This window comes from Pinus tabuliformis, chromosome 4_1 (assembly GCF_031772625.1).
Source record: "Pinus tabuliformis cultivar Carrire ecotype Pingquan chromosome 4_1, CPIR1, whole genome shotgun sequence".
NCBI lineage: Eukaryota > Viridiplantae > Streptophyta > Pinopsida > Pinales > Pinaceae > Pinus > Pinus tabuliformis.
In genome coordinates this window covers 983,503,573-983,515,988 of record NC_142303.1, presented here as the reverse complement: position 1 = coordinate 983,515,988, position 12,416 = coordinate 983,503,573, and positions in this window count along the sequence as shown.

Sequence of the window (12,416 nt, the reverse complement as noted above, 5' to 3'; positions counted from 1 at the left end):
TGTCTAGATAGAAATTTTAGGTATTGAGGACTAATTTTGATTACTCATACCCCATTCAACTTCTATAGACATTATATTTTAAATTTACATCAAAAATAATTATTAAAATCCCGACCAGTGGGAAAATTTGATAATTAAAATTAGACACTTAGACTTAACCAAATTCTATATACTCTATATACTAGGACTCACTTAAAAATTCACCATCAAGCCCCACTCTAGCTTTGGGGATATTTTTGGGAGAAAAACTTAACCAATTATTTGATGTTTGGAAAACACAAATAATTAACTAAGAAAAAAAATTCCCTAGAGTGAAACTCTAACAAAAATATTAAGCTACCTATATGTGTTACTTGACTCAATTTAATCATACTAGAATATTTTTACAATTGCCACATAGGGATGCAAAATTTGAATTACATAATTTCGAAAATCTTTTCAAAGATGGTGATGATCTTTTGGAATTCTGACTGCTCTGACCATGAAAAAACGCACTCTATAGATGGGTTCTTTGACAATCATCTAGTTGACACTTGAGTGGTCAACATGTCGCATTAATCCTTTAAAAGTCACTTAAGTGACCCCTCCATGTCATCAACATATCCCCATGGATGTCATGAGCATTTGAAGCATAGGTTAGTCATCATAATGACGATAATGAGCTCAAAAGTGACTAGCTAGGACAACATTCTAGAATTTTCCTCGTGTCATGTGTAGATGAGGTCCATGTATGCACACAAAGCCCTTAAAAGTGCCTTGAAGGATGTGACCAATGCCATGGGATATGTCAGTTGCCTCAATGAGTGTGAACTACCTTAAATTTTTGTAAAATGTAACTAGGTTCAGTCTTCATAATGACATGTAATTGTGACTATTGTAAATTATGTAATGAAGAAAATTAAATTATTATTGTAAGCCTTTCTTCATGGGTTTCATGAGCAAGTGATTTTATTTGCTAGTAGTTCACATTAAGAGCCTTAGGATTTATTATTGAGTCAAAGAGTCAATGTCATGTATAAAGAGCTCTTCTTGAGCATATGTAAATTATATATGGGTCAACCTAGTGTCTATAAAATCCCTCCAAAAAGACAAGCACAGTTCTCTTGATGTCGGCCTGCAAAATAAATTAAATGACACATGTCGGCTCACATAAAATGTCACAACTATTCGGATGTTAAGATCGGCTTAATATATGGTCTAACAAATATATATAGGAGGTTAGGCTCCTTGCCGAAACACAAAAAAATTCGCATATCCCTCTAAGATTTCAGATGAGAAGAGTCAGAAAAGAAGTTCAAATTCTTCTGTGGTTTTTAGAGCACAGTTACAGTGAACTAACTCCGCATAGCTCTGAAGAATCCAGTGAGCAGAGACATAAACAAAATTTAGATCATCTATGTTTTGGTGAAGGCTACAGATCGAAGGTTACAAGGCTACAATTCAGAAGGGAAGAGAATTTGTATCCTTCTTAAATAAGAAATTGTAGTGACAACAAAGAAGAAGATTGGTCTCAGTTTGATATTCCTGAAGTAGTCATGTTTCCACAGTCATAAATTCGGTGGTCTCTCTCAGTGATTTCAGAGGATAGAGACAGTGAACAATTCAAATATCTCTATTCAGGAGGCCTAAGTGCAGAAGACAAGTTCGGATACCTCTGGTTAGATTAAGGAGTCTCGATGCTGCCACAGGGAGAAGGATCCAGTGCTAATCTCAGTCTCGATAATGTCATAGTTTGAACATGAAGTCTCGGTGCTCCTACAAAGTGACAAGATCTCGATGTCAAATCAGTGGTGAAGAGTTCAGTATCAAAGCAACAGTGAAGATCTCATTGTCAAGGTAATGATGAAGATCTCGGTGGAAGAGGAATCAAGAAGAGGATTGTCAAGAGAATGTGTGTCTTGAGCTTGGAGTGGCTACTAGGTCAAGGGTCTTGGTCTTGGTATTCATCAATTGGAATATCTATAAGAATAATTTGTGCGGGTTTTCCTCTCAAAGAGTAAGAGGTTTTGGCCCGGGAAGAAAGCCAACATCTTGTGTTATTGTCTCTTTTGTTTCGGTAACTATTTGATGAAGTAAGAAAACACACTCTAATAATAAAAAGAGAATATTGTGCTAATAAGAAAAAGTAAAAAGTACCTCACAAATACTTATCATCGCGAGAAGAATCTTATTGACCTAATTTCCCTAGATTCTTCAACATGAAATCAAAGTTAAGGTGCTGAAGTCAAAGGAAGGGAATCAAAGAGACATTCAAGGATCAAGTTTTAAGAAAGGCATCAAAGCAAGTTGAAGGTTATCAAAGAAAAGGATCAAGATCTACATTGAATAATCAAACCCTAGATCGAAGAAACAATCTACAACAACAAGAGATTTTGTTTCTATAGTAATCATCAAAAGGCCACAAAGACCCTCATAAAGTTATCTACAAGGAAAGATAAGCTTGAAGGACTTTAAGGATAAAGATCACATCATCTTGGAGAAATTTGAAACCCTAGAAACATTTCTGATCTACACTATAATAGAAGTCGAATTATATTGAAGGTGGGAAGGCATTATCATCATCTTCAAAGCTATAAGGTAAGTTCCCTCTCATTCAAGTAGGGTTCCTCTCCTTTGCCTTGAAGAAGATCATCCATTGGAGCAACAAGTACATCTTATTGAACCATCATCAAAATGATCAAGTAAGAAGATTTCATCTTCACTTGTCAAGTAAGTATTTTTCATTCTTTAATCAATTTCGTAAAATGTCTTCATGGTTTCAAGGAGATCTATAAGTTGGTTGGGTCATTAAAGTTCCTTGCATGAAAAAGGAAGATAGACATATTCCTTTAAGGAGGTGAATCCATTGAACATATTAAAAGGTCTCCTCTGAATTCATGGAAAGGGATTATTATTAAAGATCCCCTCATATGGTAATATTGGAGACACCAAAGAGATATATATGATAAAATCATAAGAATACTCTCTGAATTTATGTGAAAGAAGGTCACATGACTTAGATCTAATCTACACAAAAAGTAAAGGTATCAAAGGATGAAGGATATCTTCATAATATCTCATCGACAAGATCTAGGAAAGAAGATAATCATCATTGATATATAATGCACTAACTGATAATCAAGGTAACAAATATCCGTGGGATAAGAAAGTTACCTCATTCGAAAACTTGTGATTTCTACGCAAGATAGAAGAAGAAAACTTGAGGAAAAAAGTGTTGAAGGTTAAGGACTCAAACATTTTCTGGAAGGAAAGGAAGTTTGGAAAATTATGGTTCTCAGAAAGAAAAGAAAAGAATAGTTGAATGCTATGGATGCAAAGACTATGAACATTACAAGAAAGATTGTCCTTAGCTTAAGAAGGAAAACGTCAAGAAGGATAGAGAAGAAGTCCACTTCATCAAAGAACTGGAGGAAGCTGAAAGAAGAAAGTCCAAGGAAGAGAAGCATTAGAAGCAAGAGCTCGTGACATCACTATAGGAGACATGAAGGATGTCTAATGGTCAGAGGATATAGTTCTTGGTGAGCTCATTGAAAAATCAAAGGAAGAAGTCATCTAGGGAAAGTCTCATCATACATCAGTTTAAAAGGGAAACATATGCCAAAAAAGGATATGCGAGATGGAATCCTCATTGAAGGATTCACCAATCTAGAAAGGAAGCAAGTGTTTCATCAGGAAATCCAACTTGTGAATTTCATGAGATGATGGTATGATGACATGAGAGATGAAGCAAATCAAGGGGTTGAAGATATTTTCAATCAAGGAAGCTGCAGGAAGAAGCCTAGATGACCTAAAGGTAAAATGAGGTATGTATGATTGTATTTAATATTATAAAGTCATGTCGTATGGTTGTAGGTAGCATGGATCACTACTTCTATCTTGAGAAGGATGATCAAGGGAAAATGATCTCCTCCTCTGAAAGGATGCATGAAGGCGTAAGTCACACTAGATGAAATCAACATGATATGTCCTCATATGAAGTATGAGGGGGTTGACTACAATTAAGGAACTCTGATTGGAAGCTCCTGGGAATGGAATGTGTAAGAGGAAGATATCGTGAGATATGAAACCATGATAAAGGTGATCAACATCCAAAATACCAAGAAGATTTGACTAGGAAATCTCCTAGAAAGATATGAAGACTTTGATGACAGTCTAAAAAATATGGAGACCCTTGACAATGGATATCTTTGGGAGATGTGTCAACATGTATGCAGGATGTTGATACCTACAGGAAGATGTCATGAGAATAGCCATCTCATAAGGTATTATTTGATTTAATTTTATGTTTTGATTTCTTGAATAATATCTGGATGAGTTCATGCAGGGCTACTAGAACAAGAGTTGTAAGTGCATGTACAACTAGCACTCATGTGGTGAATGGAATTCCTGAAAGAAGTATGATAAGAAAGAAGTAGCCATATGAAGAAGGTTCCATATATGTACCAAGAAGGCCACTTTCAATGAAGAAATTAATGACATGATGAACCAAGGAGGAAAGTAATTGATGGCTAATGTCCTACAAGGAATAAGCTCGACTCAATTTCATGACATCAAGGAAAGAAATTGATCAAGCAACTGAAGGACCGACGAAGAAGAAGTTGTTGATAAAAAGGAGAGTCCCTAGTTAATAGGGAGCTCTGACAAGTCCCTAATTAATAGGGAGCTTGGGCAAGTTCTTGGTCAAAAGGATCTTGGATACATTCCTTTACAAGAATAGGCATATATTCCCTAGTTGATAGGGAGAGATAGAAACAGCATTCTTGTCTTCACTTGGGAAGAAAGAATGGAGGATTGGATAATCATATGGAATCTGATGTCATTTGAGTATATGTAGGACATCTAAGATAAGAGTAGGCAAGAGGATTGATATTCTTTGAGGGTTGGGAACCCAAGATAAGAATATTCCTAGAAGATCATACTCAATGAACACCTAGTTGGGTATGTACCTTGAGAGACAATGATGAATGTATCTATAGTCATTGGTCTCGCCAACATTGTGCTCTGATATGATGAGAGATAGAGCTGTCAGTGAAGGCCTTGCTATGGAAAAAATGTTTGTTACTATGATGTTATACATATGGGTTACCAATTCGATTCTTCTTATGAGAAATTCTTCAAATTGAGAATGACCAAGTACCATTATGAATACCTCCCTAGTTAAGAGGGAGTGTTGTAAAATGTAACTAGGTTCGGTCTTCATAATGACATGTAATTATGACTATTGTAAATGATGTAATGAAGAAAATAAAATTATAATTGTAAGCCTTGTTGCATGGGTTTCATGAGCAAGTGATTTTATTTGTTATTGCCTCCCATTAAGAGACTTAGGATTTATTATTAAGTCAAAGAGTCAATGTCATGTATAAAGAGCTCTTCTTGAGCATATGTAAAATATATATGAGTCAACCTAGTGTCTAGAAAATCCCTCCAAAAATATAAGCACAATCCTCTTGATGTCAACCTGCAAAATGAATTAAATGAAACATGTCCACTCACCTAAAATGTCACAACTATTTGGATGTTAAGGTCGGCTTAATATATGATCGAACAACTATATATAGGAGGCTAGGCTCCTTGCAAAAACATAGAAGATTTTGCATATCCCTCTGAGACTTCGGGTGAGCAGAGGTAGAAAAGAAGTTTTAATTCTTCTGTGGTTTTCAGAGGATAGTTATAGTGAAGTAACTTCGCATAGCTATGAATATTTCAGCGAATAGAGACATCAACATAATTCAAATCATCTATGTTTCGGTGAAGGCTATAGATCGAAGGTTATAAGGCTACAGTTTAGAAGGGAAGGGAATTCATATCCTTCTTAAATAAGAAATTATAGTGACAACAAAGAAGAAGATTGGTCTTAGTTTGATATTCCCAAAGTAGTCATGTTTCCAAAGTCATAAATTCGGTGGTCTCTGTTAGTGATTTTCGAGGACAGAGATAGTGAAAAAATCGGATATCTCTATTCAGGAGGCCTAAGTGCAAGAGACAAGTTCGGATACCTCTGGTTAGATTAAGGGGTCTCGATGCTACCATGGGGAGAAGGATCCAGTGCTAATCTCAGTCTCAATAATGTCACAGTTTGAACACGAAGTCTTAGTGCTCCTACAAAGTGACAAGATCTCAATGTCAAATCAGTGGTGAAGAGTTCGATATCAAAGTAGCAGTGAGGATATCATTGTTAAGGTAATAATGAAGATCCCATAGGAAGAGGAATCAAGAAGAGAATTGTCAAGAGAATGTGTGTCTTGAGCTTGGCGTGGCTACTAGGTCAAGGGTCTTGGTCTTAGTCTTGGTCTTGGTATTCATCAATTGGAATCTCTATAAGAAGAATTTGTGCGGATTTTACTCTCAAAGAGTGAGAGTTTTTAGCCCTAGAAGAAAGCCAACATATTGTGTTCTTGTCTCTTTTGTTTTGGTAATTATTTGATGAAGTAAGAAAACACACTCTAATAATAACAAGAGAAGATTGTGCTAATAAGAAAAAGTAAAAATTACCTCTCAAATAGTTATCATCATGAGAAGAATCTTATTGACCTAACTGCGCTAGATTCTTCAACAAAAATAACATGAAAACTCACAAAAATCAAAATGAAATTAATTTCCCTTACGCTCATCCATGAATGAAAGTGAATACCCTTGCCAAAATGTGGGGTAATAGCTATCTTCTACTTGGTGAAATGTGCTCTTCTTGACAATGCATGAGGACCTTAGAATTTCATCATGTACATGTGTGCTCCACAATAGCAAAAAACAAATGCTCAAGAAAGCTTATTTTGGCTACTTTATTGTTCAGATGTAACTTATTCGTCTCCTACCCTACTATAGTAGTATTGGGTGCCGTTGCTTGATGAAACCAATCAACAAATGTAATGATTTCAATCCCTCGTGAATCCATTATGTTGAGGCCAAAACTATGATGTTTTGATCATCAACACTTCACATCTCATAAGGCTAGACGAGGCAATGTGGGAATAGTATTACGAATTTAAAGCCTTAGAAGAGTTATATAGACTTCATATTCATGAAGTCTTTGCATAAACATTCTTATCTAAAAATTTTAATATTTTCCAATTTTTATGAGATTTTAAAATTTTATTTAAAAATAAATTTTAACTCTCTCTCTCTCTCACACACACACATTCACACACATACATCTCTCTCTCTCTCACACACACACACATTCACACACATACATTATAAATTTTTCACTCTCTCTCTCTCTCTCACACACACACACTTACACACGCATACATTATAAATTTTTTAAAGCACACAACAGAAGCACAATACTTTACAAATATAATGACATCATATAGATACAATATCCAAAATGCTCAAAGAATGAAAGAAAAATAAAGAGATACAACATTATTAAATCATAAATAAAGCATAAATGTATACTTGAAACTTCAAATAAACATAAAGAAAGTCACTTAAGTAGTGAAGATAAAATCAACAATGAAAGAACACAATGATCCTTTTATTAATTGATCCATTTATCGATTTTGGACGTAATAATTTCTTCAAGTTCTTGCGAGAATGTGGACCAAAGAAAACTATGGAATTCCTAGATGTAAAGAAAATCATATAAGGGAAACCAAGTGTCTAATATAAATAATATGATCTGGCTTCGACCACTCAAGTAGTATGATAGACAACAATTTACAATCTTTGGAATGAACCATTGATTAGCATTGAAACAAATTTAGAACTTCTAAATAGAGAAAAAAATGTAGAAAAATAAATAACCTCATAAAGAATACCAAATAAATCTCACTTTGCCTTTCTCTACTACTTTTCATGAAATCCATGAAATAAAGAATTTAATTTCTATGGGTTGTTGGTTCTAAGAAAATGAGTTAGCAGAGGTGGAAACATGGGAAGCAATTGAAAATGGAAACATGGGAAGCAATTGGAAATGGTGGTTTATTACTACTGTTTGTCCAATTAGTGATTCCAAAGATAGGTCTATTTAGGTTTTTACCCTAGCCATCATTTACAAGATTAGGCTGAGCTTGAGAAATGTTTATTGTATTGGGGTGAGGCTACAAGGGAGCATTAATAGGGATGAATTGTTCAGGTAAATATTTCCCACAAAAGAAAATATGCCTTGTTTGTGTTAGTTGGTTGAACTCATCAAAATAGATAGAAAACCTTATTCTCTTGTTCCTCTCTTCTTTCTAGATGACATTTTTTCTTCTCCCTTGTCCTCTTTAGAACCCACACAAACCTTTGCTAAATAAATTCATCTAGAAACCTACATAAATATTTTCATTCTCCATTCCATAACACATTTCAAATATGTACCATATTATAAACTACGTGCAAATATAAATATATAGTACTTGACTAAATGATTTTATATAGAGTTTAATAATGGCCAGGGTTAAGAATTGAGAGACTTGAGAGGATGGAGTGTTGAACTACATGCAAACTTTACAAAGTATGGGCTAACATGAACTTAATTTGTTTCTAATGTACAATGTTATGTTTTTTATTCATATAAGCAAATTTCTATGCTACCAACAATGGTTTAGGAGTAGTCATGGAGTTAGGGAAAAAGGTGATGGATTTCTAAGTGCCCATTTTTGCTACAAACATTTTCTTTTGAAGAAAAATTGCAATAGGGCTTAATATATGGAAGAAATGAATCATAAATATATGTTAGGTATGCCATTGTGATGCATGCTATTTTCCCTTTGTTAAACATAATGCATGTATGGAATGACATAAGCATATGGAAATTTTTCTATCGTGAAGGGGAAAATGCCATGTTTCTTTCTTTCTTTTCTTTCCATTGTAATTAATAACAAAGTATTATTCTATACATTTCCAAAGTTTTCAAACAAAATGTATGCTAAAAATCCCCCCACTATGCATGATCATTTTTGTTAAATAGTGTGATGGGTATGAATCAAATACAATACATGGGTAAAATCCTGTTATTTCTTTATTTTCCTTCCCTAAATAACTAGTGATAGAATATCGCTATCTATAGCCAAAAAATTGAAAATTAACTATATATTGTTGTTGGGAATGCTCAAAATAACATGAATATGAAACGATAAGGACATGTACATTATACAGAGTTCATATATCAAGAATGGGGAAACAATCCTATTTTATTTTTTTCTATTCAACTTTGAATTCAAACTTCAAAACACATTTGAACACAATTTAATAGGAGACAAATAAAGTGACTAAAGCTATAACATAGCTAGCAAAAACTTAATTCAAGAACTGAAAATCCCTCGTTGTTGTGCACTATCACCTCACACCAACTTGCACCTTTAATTTCTTATTGAAACAATTGACAAGCACAAGTGTTATACCATAATTCACTCTAAGTTTACAAATTGAGAGTAAGGTGACCTCCCATCTCCACTACAAGTTCTCGAATGTCCATGAAAATGGAAAACAATCTACATTAACCAACTACAACTCTAATGCATGTCTAGATTTTTCATGCTTGAATGAACCTCAAGGATTAGAATAAATGCTAGTTGTACATTCCAACATATTGCCATCTTATATCTTTTACCTCGTGATGTACTATGTTATCCACTTTTCACTTGAGTGGAAATTTCTCATAGTTTGTAAGCATTACTATGTACCCTAACCTTCAAGCTTATTGCAAAATACACATAATCTCATAAAGCTATACCAACTTGTATGTTTTCCTATATAACATGCAATGTCATCATATTATACCACTTGAAAGGTTAAATAAGTCAACATCACCTTTAATTTCCAAATTCATGGTTAGTACATCATATCATAATTTTTGTATTGCAATCAAAACCAAAAATCATACTTTTAACTAACCATCATTCAATGTGATATGTTTTTAAAAGGTTTCATCATAGTAGAGACTTCATCAAGTATAAGTAAGAGTGAACTTGCATCATATGGGCATAAAGACTTAACCCAAGCAATTTTTATCTCAAGAGATATGACACATACATACTCCAGAACAAAGTTGAAACATCTCCTAATGAGAACTCTACCTACCTTTGTATTAATTTTCATATATAATATTTAGGCAAAGTAATGAGACCATTTTATTCTAGACTTGCAACCTCTTGCAAGCTTTCGAAATCAATTGGGTCAAAATTTGGGTCAACACATTGTCCTTTCCCTCTTTTCTATATTATCAGACAAAATAAAGACGCATTGAAAAATAAATTTTGCCAGAATGGAGTCTTTACCGTTGCTAGGCTAAAAATAAGCCTAACCCCCCTACAAGTCAAAATTGTCAGCCAACAAATGTAAATATTAACATTGACTTCCAAATATCTGGTCTATATAAGATTGTAGTGGATTACTATAATCACCCAGATGACATAAAAATATTCTAGGTTTGCCATGTTGTTCAATCTATTGTAATGCCAAAATATTGTTAATCCATAATCCGTTCATTTCTCTTTTAAGTTGTGTGCTATTGTCCAAACATAATACCCATATAAGGGATCGCCCGAGTGCAATAAGTTTGGTCCTTCGAAGGATCAACTTCCATATTTTGGAATAATGATAGGAATGCCAAGTCTACTCACTCCTCACACATCTAGGACACACACCATGAATGGAATATAAACCATTTTTTTAATATCATTTGTGACCCTTGTATCCAAGTAATTCTGGAAGAAGGGAAGCAAAAGAGAGATATCACATTGATCATCAACATTTACCATATTACTCACATTATAACTATTTAAAATTCTAGAACACATGAGAACTACATCAACATGAAGATTAAATGTAGTGTAACTATCATGAAATATTATGTCTAAAGAACCTTGTTTTGAGTGTTGGAGTGTGTTAATTACTTCGAGTTAGCTCATAGTTGGAAGTTTATGTTGAGTCTAAATTTAGGAACAATAAGTATTGCATCTATAAGCTAAGATTATCACATCTATTTTTAGTGGTTTTTTGTCTATTTAATCATACAGATTCAAGAAATTAAATGAATCAATTCCAATACAGAGAAACAAATATGTTGCGCTATTTTGTTATTTCTTCCTCTTTCCACCATAATGGTATCAGATCTAGAGGAACCGAGGAGCCAAAAAAACCAATTTTAAGGTGGTTCGGGTAAACTTAACTCGGTCAAGTTATCGCTGATTTTGTCTCCAAGTTTGTGAGAACACATGGTGTGACATCACTTTGGTTAACCCCCCATTGTAAATATTTTAATTATTTGTCATATTAACTAGCCGAGATTGGGACAAATATTTCAGAGCTTGGGGAGGGAGATTGTTGGGAAATTAGAGGAGGCTTGATTATTTAATGAAAATCATGGGAGGATGACTAGCATGCATTAAATGGACCGACTACACCATTTATTTTAGTTGTAGAAGAAAGGACAGAGGCCATACCTACCTTGGAAAAATTCATAAGTAAAAGGGGACAAGGAAGTGAAGGTGGTTTGCATTGGTAGAGAGGTCAGCTTGGGAAAGCGCATGTCCACAAAACTATATATGGTTGCAATAACAATAATGGAAAGCCACAAAGAATACTCCTCAAGAGAGGGGATAATGTGAAAAAGAGAGAATGGTCTAGCTGATTTGGAAAGGTCAAAAGGAAAAACAAAAGGGTCATTCATGACGCAAAGGGGATATTATGCATTAAAGCAAAATAAAAAAGAAAAAAACACAGAGAGAGTTCAGGAGGAAGACATCTCTCTAGTGGTATCTAGTTGAGAAAGCCTAGTAAGGCTTAATGGCTGAGAATCACAAAGTAGTGGCTTGCTTCTGAGGTTAATAAAATCGTTGGGAACTAGCTAGTTGAGAGCTACTAGTGGGAATAAGCATTCCAGGACTAGTTGGGTTGATAACACCTATGCAACTTGAGGGTTATAAAATAGGTTTATCACCACTGAGAGATCCCTAGGCAAATGTGCTCTCACCCTTACCATAGTAATGAAAATGATAAGTCTCCCTTATCAATTTTGTAAATATCTATCTAGAAAACTGACCCGAGACTCTTTGTGCTTGCAAGAACCCCTATGTTAATGGTGATTAGATTAAATTACTCGATTGTGTAAAAATTGGGAGCTATTGAAAACATCTATGGACATGATATCTATTCATAATATGTGAGTAACAATTGAGAGCTCCCAACTAAGCTACCTCCTCAAGCTCTAAAATCTAGCTTACGGGTGATTAGCTACAAGAAAGGTTGCAGTGTAGGCCAATCTAAGGTTGGATGGAGAGTTGAAGTCCCAATTTCAATTGCTAGACTTCTTCATAAGATAAGTGTTCACTTATGTAGTGTGCATTTGAATATTATGTATGTGTTTCTTGTACTAATTAAATGCTTATGCTAGCACTAAGGAATGTGATTTTCAGTAAGATTATAGAATGTTGATTTCTTGTGTAAATTCTTAGGAACGATTGATTCCTATAGTTTCTTTATGA